Source organism: Hippocampus bargibanti, linkage group LG02, assembly GCF_051943395.1.
Source record: "Hippocampus bargibanti isolate YZ-2025 linkage group LG02, ASM5194339v1, whole genome shotgun sequence".
NCBI lineage: Eukaryota > Metazoa > Chordata > Actinopteri > Syngnathiformes > Syngnathidae > Hippocampus > Hippocampus bargibanti.
Genome location: NC_142735.1, coordinates 18,675,986 through 18,688,095, shown reverse-complemented (window position 1 = coordinate 18,688,095; position 12,110 = coordinate 18,675,986). Strand labels below are relative to the sequence as shown.

Here is a 12,110-nt window from a genome sequence, read left to right as displayed (position 1 = left end):
ATGAAAATAGTGCTTATTATGAGGTTTAATTTTCATAAATTTGACGTTTGTAAGACGAAAAGTTTGTAAATTGAGGTGCTTGTAAGTTGAGGTCTCACTGTATATATATATATATATATATATATGTTTTCCAGGCACACTACGTTATAAGGCTCTCTAGTAGAGGCTTGGGGTTACGCACGACGTCTTCTACAGGGGGAAATGGAGTCTGTGGTCTGACAGTAGTTGCCAGACCTGTTGTGGCTCAATGTTACTTCACACATAAGGCGCACCTGCGTAAAAGGTGCAGGGTCATCTTTTGAAGAAAATCAAGGTTTTCGGGTGTGTCTTATACACCGGAAAATAGGGTATATACATAGGTATTTTAAGAATTTTATTCTGGACAATGTATAAAGCTTAGTAATATATTTTTTTGTAGAATGAACATTTTAAAATGGGAATGGATTAGGTGAAATTGTTCATTTTTTTTCATTTAATGTATTTTTTTATGTTTATTTTTTATTATTTTTTTAAATGATTAGTATTATCATTAATTATTTATTTTTATTCAGCTAATTCTAACGTTAAATCCACAAAATCAACCTAAACATTTGCATTTAAAGCACAGCTTGTTTCAATTCCATTCCATTTTTGGTGGTGCTCAGACCAAGAAAGATGATGAAACAACAATAAAATAAAACACATTTCTTTCTGTCGAGCATGATCTGTCGGATCAAGTTTCTCAGTTCATTCAAACATGAAGGCTGCATAAAATGTCATGGACAGAATTGTAAGGGATGACTTTTTATTTCGCAAAAGATATTTTGTACATATACGGATGGAGATGGAGGGCATGTAAGCATGAATTCCATCAAGACAAAAGTGACTCCGTGTTAGAAAAAAGCCACATTCAGTCATATCAGTCAGTCTGTATTTTAATTCACCACCTGTTGCAATGTTATGTTCAGTCATGTAGAACTTGCTGCATGCCAGACCCCCCACATTGTAAATGAGCGCGAAAAAAAAAGCCCATGACTCACCGGGGTCTTTTTTTGGGGTGTAGATGGCAAAGACAGACGAAATCACTCAAAAAGCGACTTAATTGGGCCGTTAGATGAGAGCGAGCACCGTTGGAACCCTCCATATTCACGGCGGCGGGGTGAGGCGTGGGCGGCCCGCTGGGAAAATGGCGGCGTAATCAGGAAGCCGGCGCCTGTGCCTGATCAGGTACGCCGAGACTTCTTCTCTTTTTACTTCACACCCCCTCCTCTTCGCTCTTTTACGAAGAGTTTGGACCTACTTGTATGTGAGGACCTGCGACCAAGGATGGTGGGATAAAGATGAGGTCTTTTGGGTGCAGTTGGGTGGGGGATGGGGTTCTATGGCCTCCTGGGGGCTTTTTTTGTTCCCACATTAGATTATTCAGGTTGGCTGAACTAAATTCTAAACTCATAAAATTCGTATCCCCTCTGGGGGACCATTTGCATATATTTTAGTGCCTCCTCCCCCATAGCCCCTCAACCTCACTGCCCAATTCCCCTCTTTTTTCCTGAGAAAGTGAAATAGAGGGCCAAGCAAGCAGGCCTGCTTAGGCTTTAAGATGTCACTGTGGTGTGAAATATGGGACGAACAAGCAGGGGCTTTGAAACCCAAACTAACCCCCTATCGGACCTCCCTCCTGTCCTCTCATCTCCCCCCGTACATGACCCGCTTGTCCTTGTGCACCGTGTCGTCCTAAAGGAGGAATTAAACGCCATTTCGTGTTAAGCGTTCGGCTCCTCGGCGCTTAACTTGAACGTCGCTCAGCTGTGACAATGCAACATGTCTCCTATCATGGATGGGCTTTTGTTCAGGGTGGAGCTCAGAGGGCCGGGGGTTATTGATCACGTGCAGATTATATTGCGACCACAACATTAGGCACACCTGTGCAATTGAAGGAGAACATCGGAAATAAAATAAATTCAATCTGTCTGTACTTAGATGATTTGGGGCAACATTGACAAAACACCTTGTCGAAAGTCAGGCCTTAAAAATAGTCTTTTTTTTTTAAATTGTTGGTCATGTGGCTCTATGCTGTTCCCCAGTGAAGAGGAGGATATGTATTTTTTTACCTGTACTGAGATTGAGGGCACTTTCGAGGTTCTTGTTCTTGGCCATGAGTAGAAGCTAGCATATGGATGAAGGCCTTGTACCAGTGTGTATACTTTATTAGAGCGCCTCGTTGTTGCAGTGTGCAAAGGCCTTGTGATGGAATGTATTCAAGCCACCGGAGGCTTTCAATCAAGGCTGTCAAACTTATTTTTTGCCTCGGCTGACATTGTAGTTCAGGTTTCCTCTTGGGGCCGTTATGAATTTGGGGAAGCCATTAAAATGTTTTATCCCCTCCACATGTTACATATGGAGTGCACAATAAATTAATAAATAACTAGTAAAAATAATGACTGTTATTGTGGTTTACATGGGACTGTTTGAAAGTTTGGTTCGCACTTTAGCAAGCATCATGGAATCTCACAAGTGTGATTTGCCTTCGCCGGCCGAATAAAATGATGTGGAGGGCCAGATTTTGCCCGCGGGCCTTAACTTTGACACCTGTGATTTAAATAAATTGTTGGCAGAAGAACGGTGCTAGACAAAATAGCATCAACATTTCTTTTTCATAGAGGTTAACAGTTTCAGCCTACGCCACAGACACACAAAAACGGTTTAATTTTCCACTATTTTCAAGCCTCATTTTATAATCATAGCAATTTCTTCATTTGTTCGTTCACATTTTTGCCAGGTTGTTAACACTTCTGTGGTGTGTCACATTTACAAGATGTGCTTATTTTCACTTTTTTTCAGTGTGTGAGGGAGAAAATCTTGTAACCCAAGTGCCCATCATTCAATATGGCACAATGCAGTAACCACAGTCACAATACACATGTATTCAATCTGTCAATCAAAATGGAACAGAATCATTTGTAAGAGCCAGGACATGTCACACCCCCGTTACGTCATATTGCCAACAAGGCCTTTGATGAACGTGTCAAAGATTTTTTGTCAAGTTTCTTTCAATATTGGGTACAAAATTTGGGGGGGGGGGGGTTAAAAAAAGTTCTGAAGTCCAGGTCATAAAATTCCGTTTGGTCTGTGTGTCGAGAAGGGTACACACACAGATGAATACACGCACGCACACACAGTCGTCACAGCAATTGGCAAAGGAGGCGTAAGAGACACCTGTTTGCTTGTTTGGATTGAGTTGTGCTGTGCCAAGCAGGCACTGCTTTTTACTGCCCATCTGGAGCCTTGCGGTACGAGTTACGACTCTTTTGAGAAAAAAAAAGACGAAAGAGGGGGTGTTGATGCTTGGCATTTCGGTCACATGGGGTGAGTTGCTGTCATCCTTTAACCCCACCCGGACCCCCTCATCCTACCACCGCCGCCCACCCCTCTTTCCAATATCCCTCCCCCTCTGGTGCCCACTCCCCTGGTGCACATGCAGAATGCAGTGTCAGGAGAGTGAGCACTGAGCGCCCATTGTGCGTGCTAACCAAAGCGGAATGCCCGGGTGACAAAAGGGGGAGGAGTGGGCTCAGGGCACACAAAAGCCAGGGGGAGGAGATGGGTGGAAGGAGGACGAGAGGGGGAAGGAGAGATGGGCAATCTGCTGGGGGCTAAATAGACCCACTCAGCCCCAAAAACTCTCGGCACCCTAAAAACCCTTCGACCCCCCCCCCCCTCCCCTTCACCACCCACACCCCTCTTCTGGGTACTGTACAGTGGATGATGGAGGTCGTTTCGCCTCACGGTGCCAAACAAGAGGATGATGATCCTCTGTTATGAGTCACCCTCTGGGAGTCAAACAGGAAGCAGCAAAGCCTGTTCATTTGTTGAGACAACAAAGTGGCAACTCTGGCATTTTTTTGGGGCGGGGGGGCACACATTGCATTGAGTGTAATATATTGCAAAAGGCATTCTTATCACATTTCATACATTTATGAAACCCACCCAGGAAAATGAATAAGAGTCGCGAGATAAATACATTACAAAGTGTCTTGCCCCTCCCACAAAATTATTTAAAACTGTTCGTGCACACTTCATACACACAGCGCTTGCTCTCACCTGAGGTTGTCTCTTATAAAAAAGGAGCAGGCCAGATATATATTAGATAATACAAGACAACAATAATCTTTATTTACATAGCATGCATATGCACCTGGAACAGTGCACTTCACAGAATATTTTACATAAGACAATCCTACAACAGAATGCATAACAATGACAGTTTTGTGTGCGTGTTAAAAACACTAATTACCAATATACCGTTCATGTTCGCGCTTTGTTACAGCTTCAGCTGTTGTTAAAGCGCTAAAGAAACCTATATCAGGGTCTGAAACTCGTGGCAAAAAGTTAGCGGACACCCGGGCAGACAACTCTGAAAAGTTGCCTGCCGGCCATAACGTTGCCTGCCCCATTTTTCTCAACTTGAAACACAATAAGACGACTAATCGCAAAAAAAAAAAAATCATTGTTGCAAAATATTAAGGATTTAACTCTTTTTTTTCTGATAAAAGAAAAGAGTCTAAGGTTTCTTATGCTGCATTGAATCTTTATGTAGTCCTAAAACTCAATATTCTGTGGGTCTTGCAATTTGAGTGAAAATTACAAAAAAAAAACTGGCACTTGGAGTGGACACATTTTACACATAATCTGGCAGTGAATGAGTTAAACACCCAAATGTTCAAGAAAATGATTTAGTTCAGGAACGACTACCTAAAGTGGTTCAGAAAAATGAGCATAGGTGTCACAGTCAGTGATGTCGATCTGCGGGGAGGTAGAAGGGAAGCATGTTGGGAGCACTTACAAAGCCCCTGCTTGACACAGCAGTTTTTTCTTTTTTCCATAGTCTACCCCTTTCTGGGACAGCGTTGACTCCAGTGGACAGCTTATCATGTTTTCCGGTTCCAGGGTGCATGAAAGGGTTAAATCTATCTCAGCACTCCCACCACAGGGTCAACCAAGCGAGCAGGTAGGACTCTTTCAAACTTGGATCCGACATAATGTCATGATCTATATTTTCTTGTTTGTGATCATATGCATCATTGGAAAAATATCGCTCACCACCACTACCACTGTTACCACCTGGGGGCACAGATTTTGGGCATTAACTCATTCACTGCCAGACAATGTGCAAAAATGTGTCCACTCCAGTGGCAGGGTTTTTGTCATTTTCACTTAAATTCCAGGACCCACAGAATATTGAGTTTTCGGGGTACATAGACATTCAATTCAATGTTACAATTAACTCTTTTTTTCTGATGAAAGAAGAGATCTTTCATCAGAAAAAAAGAGTTAATTCCTAAGTTATATGGGTCTAAAGTTATTTGAGCTTGAAATGGCTGTACAAAAAAGGCAAATGCTACTCCCTCGTGGAAGTGAAAAAAAAAAAACAGTGTCAGAGGTCTGACCAGCGCTTTATCGGCACCCCCCCTCCCCACCGCTAGAAAAGTCAAAACCCAAACAAATTTGGGATACGCATACAAACAGCACGTCTGGTGTGAATGAGAATATAACTGTCGTGTTCACATGCAAAAACCACTTTTGAAACACTGAGCTTTGTCATTTAGAATTCAGAATCGATGAACCTGGGTGGATTTGATTCAAACAAAACCTGCTTCTTCTGTGCGGTGGCGACGGCGAAGGGGTTGCGCATGTGCGTGTACACACTTGCCTGTTGTGTACGCTGAGAGCAACGTAGTGAGCGTGAGGTATCGTACGTCAAAGTGCGCCGCTCCACTCCCACGCACGACCGGCAGCTAGAGAAAGCCTGGGCGCTGCCTCACTCTGACAAAACACAGGTGACTTTCCTATATTTTTATTTATTTATTTATTTATTTTAAATGCCATCACTTGTCAACATGCATGGAGGATGAGAAATCAAACTTAATTGTGACTTTTAAATGCCAAACTATTTTAATGAGTTTTAAAAAAGGACAGTCACATTTTTTTGGTTTCAGAAGATTAGGCAATGTGAAGAGAAAACAATGAGGCAATTATATACTCAGTTGAGATTAACGATCCGTGGCACCTGACCAACAGAGGGTGCTAGGGTACCGGCTCACCACTCACCAAGATGACAGAGGAAAAAAATGTCAGAAAAAGGGCATAAGGCAATATATATTTTCACACAGAAAGGCCAGGGATCGTAATGTCGTAATGCTCGTCAAATGGTCATCAAACCATTGTCAGATGTTCGCTTGAATGTTTCTTGTCGCAAAGAACTTTTGAAAGTCCCAAAAAGAACATTTTTGTCGGCAAAAGTAGCATATACTCGGTAGCTCGACTTCAATATAAAAGTACACGCATTTGGGGTGCATGATTCTTGTTTTTGCTTCGTGGCACATGATCTTCCTATTGGCATTATCTGCTGAAATGACTTAAATATATCAGGAATTATATACTTTGAACGTAATCTTAGAAAGGGTTTCGATTTTACGTCTCCTGAAATCTTGAAGGGAATTTTGCCAATCTTGTTAGCTAGTTTACACTGACGAGGATGTCCTTGTAAGAACATCATCTGTTGCTTTTTTAAATGTTCAACACAAATACAAAAATGTCAATAACCAAAATCTCCCCAAAAACATGAACTAAAACTTTCACCGGAAGTTAGCGAGGTCACTTGCGAGCACATAGCTTCAAATTTTCCACTACAATATCGTCTGTAAACCTTTTTTAAAATGCGATTCATGGTTAAAGTAAGAGTCAACGTACATAATCACATACAATAAGCACAAACACCACAACAGCCCGTCAACTACGTAAGCGTTAGCCGTTGCCTGTCCAACCATTTGGAATTTCCTGGCGGCAGGGCAAGAGAACCATCACAGAGCTCATTTTTTTTCTTCTTTGGAACAATACTCATATTAAAGTGTACAAGGCGTGACAATCAAGAATGTGAACGTGGCATGACCCAATGCCACTTGGCTAACTTCTTACGTGTGTGTGCGCATGTGTGTGTGTAAGTGTATGAGAGAGTGAGAGAGAGAGAGAGAGAGAGAGAGAGAGAGAGAGAGAGAGAGAGAGAGAGAGAGAGAGAGAGAGAGAGAGAGAGAGAGAGAGAAAGAGAGAGAAATGCAACATAGCACTATTCTGCTCAAATATTTCTCTCTTCTCTTCTTTCATTTCTTGTGTTTTTGACTTTGGCGTGAGGCTGATGGCACACCACAAACAACGGCTTCATTTCTGGTTCAATTCTTGCCGGGTTAGCCGCCACATTTTCTCCAGAAGCCTCTTTTGATTATTTGGAGACTGCCACTTGAACCAAAGTCTTAAAAGGAAGGAGCACAGAGTGAAAGATGATGTGATGATTGCACAACATAACCTGACGCAAGCGGTTAGCCAATTTCAGAGTCTGATGAATTCGTTTATAAATGGTCTTGCCGAAGCACCCCTTTGGCTGGATTTCCAACGAATGTTTTGCAGTGGCACAATTGGCTTATTGTACGCGTCATGGAATCACATATCTTTTGGTTCATCTCAGGCCAAATGGGGATACAATTCCATTGCCTATGATAGTTTTGATGATGCAAGTGTAACCGCGCAAAGCCAGTTTGACCTTTTCAAAAATGACAGTGGAAATAAATCCGCTGTCAAAGTCAAGTATATCCATTAAATGTGTCCATCATTTTAAAAAAAGCAACATAATTGGCCAGGACAAACATTCAAACTCACAAGTCGCAAAATGAACAAGGCAGTAGCTGGTTGTGAAATGAGCAAAGGTCGGTCGAAACTCAAACTCCGATATTCACAGACGCCAAATGACTTATTAAAGACCACCAGACCTATTAAAGTGCACACGTCCAACATTAAACAGTAACTATTGTTGCTTGTGCCAACCTTCCGTTCTCAACATACATTCTTTTTTTCACATTTTATCCGTTTTACTCACTCCCCTTCCCCAATCCAAATCTTTTGAGGGTCACTTTGAAGTGAATGTTCAACTTTTGGGCGTCCAACCCCTTTAACAATTGATGACTCTGCAGATCAAACGGCGGGGGCAATATAAAGAAAACTGCCATATGCACCCTTAAAGGACAACCGACGTCACTTTTTTGTTTCCTAACTGACATCAGAAAAACGTTTTGTAGCATCTAAATTTCCCAAAACACGCAGTTTGATATTTTTAGTCAAATACAAAACACCAATAAAAATGACTTAAAGTGTCTAAAAAGTACTTCAATTTGAAACCGGAAGTGGGCAGTTTCAGAAGGTCCCGCCCCCATGTTCGTGGTGTCATGGCAAGACGTCTTGCCTTGCTCGAGAATCAAAACAATGGCTTCAGATTCGGAGAATATGCTTTCTTGTTACTCATCCAGTTATGAATATGATTCAAATAGTTCTGAAGAAGAAAGCATACATGTTTGCAATCGATTAAAGAATTTATTCCGTGTCATTTTGAGACATCAGGGGTGGGAAATGTGGCGCCCAAAAAAGGCAGAAAATGGCGACAAAGCCGTGTAAGGAATTAATCAGCCCTTTCCACATGCTGATTAATTCCTTACATGGAGCATTGTCGCCCTCTTCTGTCTCTTCTTGGTCCTACATGACGTTTTCAGATCAAAGTACAGCAAAATGCAAGGACTGCTACAATGTGTCCTTTTTTCGGTCAGGGGCGTTCCTTCAGTGAGGTAGGGTGAAGACTCGTCACCAACTCAAAAACAAGACTTGCGGCATATTCAGCGCGAGTCTTAAAACGTAAAATATAGCTATATGCAGTGGAATCTCATTAAAATACGCTCAGTAGAAGTCATTTGAAGCCATTCTACAAATTCTGGACACAACTTGTCCGGAGACGTCGGTTGTCCTTTAACATCCGAGCCACCACCCCCTCCCCCCTTCAAACATCAATTCATGCAAACCTCGGGCTTTCCCGTGGCATTACCATATTGTGCTGTGGGGCGCTAGGAAGCTTCCCTGTTTTATCTGGTCCCAGTTCATAGGAAATAGCTTGCTGTGTTGTTTTGGTTGAAATGCGGAGGGTCAAATGCGAGCCCCGGGGGCATGTTTAGGTGAAAACCTTGGCAAGCTCTGACCCAACACCCCACCAACCTGCCTGTTACCTTGGAGAAGGAAACAAAGTGAACCACTTTTAGGCCAAAGAAATCTGTAACTGAGTACTGCTACGACAACTTTGGTTATTGTGCTAAGATAGAATTTTCATGTCAGTCAAATGTATCTTGTATTTCTCCTGTGGAATTCATAATTTAAATACATATTTTAATTGTCATGCGTATGTTCTAACAGTATTTGTTAGTCACTATTAGTTCGATTGTGAGCTTGTTGAGGCACATTACTCACCTGACAGCGAGGCTATTGTGTGCTGGCTAAAATACAGATCTTTAGCTACTGAACACCATTGATGTTAACAAAATCAACTTTGTCAGAAATATAAAATTGAAAATGATGCCAACATAACGGAAAGTCTAAATGCTTAATTATCAAAAAATACAGTAAAGTCTCGTTATATCGATACTCAAGGCAGTCCGAAAAAATATCGATATAACCGGGACTATCGATATATCCGATCCTGCGCCGAACTGCATTAAACAAAAGCCGCCAAAAGAGGGCAGCCAAGCGCCATATAAGAAACGGAGCTGGCCATTAGCTCCCTTTTTTGTTCCCCCAATGTTGCCTCAAAATGGCACATATAATTCTTTAATGATTGTAAACATGTATGCTTTAATCTTCAGAACTACAGTGTATTTGAAACATATTCATAACTGGATGTGTAACAAGAAAGCATATTATCCGAATCTGAAGCCATTGTTTGGATTCACAAGCAATGCAAGACGTCTTGGCGTGAAGTCATTTTTATTTGCATTTGAATAAAAAGTGACATCGGCTGTCCTTTAATACACAGTATGGAATGTTAATAATTTTCAAAATCATCGCGCTTCAGCAGACAAAACAAGAAACATTGTTGCAAAAAACGATTGCATTCATATACAGTACAGTGGGCATGTACATAACACAACAGGGAAACTGCAACGCTTACATCTTACTGTATTATGTATACAATTTAAAAAAGTCATCAATCTTCTTCTGCTTCCCATTTTTACCTTTTAACACAAACACTTCAATCTCGTCTGCTACACACGAGCTAGCGTCTGAAAATGAAAATGGCTCTGCTACACGGGTGCTGGGCACGTAACCAAGTCACCTGACCAAGTCGACCAATGGCGCGACTGATGGCGTGACACGTAACCAAGACACGTGACCAAGTTGACCAATGGCGCGACCGATGGCGTGTCACGTGACAAAGTCACACGGCCAAGTCGACCAATAGCGCGACCGATGGCGGCTCATGTGACCAAGTCGACCAATGGCGCGACCGATGGCGGCTCACGTAACAAGACACGTGACCAAGTTGACCAATGGCGCGACGGATATATCGATGTAAACAACAAAAATGGCCGGCGGGGGATGAAAAGGAGCACCGTAATAACCGGATTATCGTAATAACCGGGTATCGTACTAAACGGTACTAATTATACATAAAAAGACTAGAAATGTGCAAGGGAAACGAAAATAATATCGTAATAAGCGGTACTATCGATATAGCCGATATCGATATAACGAGACTTTACTGTAGTTTACATTTTCAACAACTATTATGATATTTTTACCTTTTCAGGGATAGTTACCACAGTTGACACCTTGTCATGTTATCAGGTTACAGAGTGGAATAAAGGGTTAAATGCAAAATACTGTTTTTACAACCAAAGTATTTTCTATTAAGATACAGTAATTTGACCCAAGTACTGCTTTCAGGTACTTGATGCAAAACTTTGGTCTGAGAGTCTCAGGTGAGTTTATGGCGCAGCCTCGTCCAACGTCGAACCGGGCAGCCATCATTGTTCTGTCACCGCAAATCACCCGTGCCGCAATCAGGCTCCTCGATCTGGCCTTGTGTGAGCTCCCGCCGTTTCAGATGATTCCTCCGCTGATTGGCCTAACTGGACTCCTGTCTGTGGCGGCAGATTAGCATGGATTGTTTTTTTTCTCTGCGGCATACAGATTGAGCCGTGTTAGCATTCGCACCTCCATGCGGCACCCTGGGGCTATGGAGGGGCTCACAGATGCAAAGGAGAACATTGACTTGATCCAAAAGCCAACTTTGATCTGATACGTAATAAGTAACCGTGCGTTTATCAGGATTTTCCAAGCAAATCAATGCATTCGAATGATTCCACCTAAAAATTTACTTTTGAAAATAGGGGCCGGGGCATCCCCATTGATCAGATTACTATGCGTAAAAATAAATTAGTGTCCCAAATCACCGTTAGCTTTTAAACAGAAAAATGGTAGACCCAACAAAACAAAAGGAACAAAAACATTTTGATCTTACCAAAAGTACAACAACAGATAGATAGATAGATAGATAGATAGATAGATAGATAGATAGATAGATAGATAGATAGATAGATAGATAGATAGATAGATAGATAGATAGATAGATAGATAGATAGATAGATAGATAGATAGATGGATAGAGTATCTATTGATCTATCGATCGGGAAAAAAATGAATGTTGACAGAAATAAAAATGTAACTAAATGATGCATTTTCTCCAGTCCCAGAAAAAAAATGAAAACCTGCAAACTGACTCGTAAAACTAATTAAAACTAAGAGAACAATATGATATAGTAGAAAATGAATGAGCAAGGTTAAATTTTGTGCGTAAATCAGCCCGGTAGCACATGCTGAGGGAGGTTAACAAACAAACAGTCAGCAAAGGCGCATAAAGGAGATACTGAATGTTGCCTGGGGTGTACATGTCCTCTGTCAAATCATCTGTCCCTGTGTGACTGAGCAACCCTTCTTAAGATCAGACAATTATGCTGAGTGACAACTCGTCTGTCCAGTTTTGCATGATGAAGCATGATGTCACATTTCAGTCTGCATACCACACCACCTGCCAACGACGAGGATCTGACTTGACTCACAAATGTGTGCATTCTCACCACCCGCCAGTCACTCCTTGCTCTCTGCTCTTGTTTGGTTGAGGGATTACAGCGGATTGTCGTGATACTTCGTGGAAAAGGCTTGGCAAGGGAAAAAAACATGCAATGCAGACCTTTTTTCCCTTTTTA

At 41.8% G+C, this 12,110-nt stretch overlaps 1 long non-coding RNA gene across 1 annotated transcript in view; it reads left to right on the top strand.

Moving 5' to 3' along the window:
• Positions 1-4,755: 4,755 nt before the first annotated feature.
• Positions 4,756-12,110, top strand: part of LOC148901784 (uncharacterized) — a 49,454-nt gene continuing 42,099 nt past the window's right edge. The window contains exons 1-2 of the long non-coding RNA XR_016117923.1: positions 4,756-4,987; positions 5,586-5,816. This is a non-coding gene — a long non-coding RNA (uncharacterized LOC148901784). The remainder of the gene's footprint in view (positions 4,988-5,585; positions 5,817-12,110) is intronic.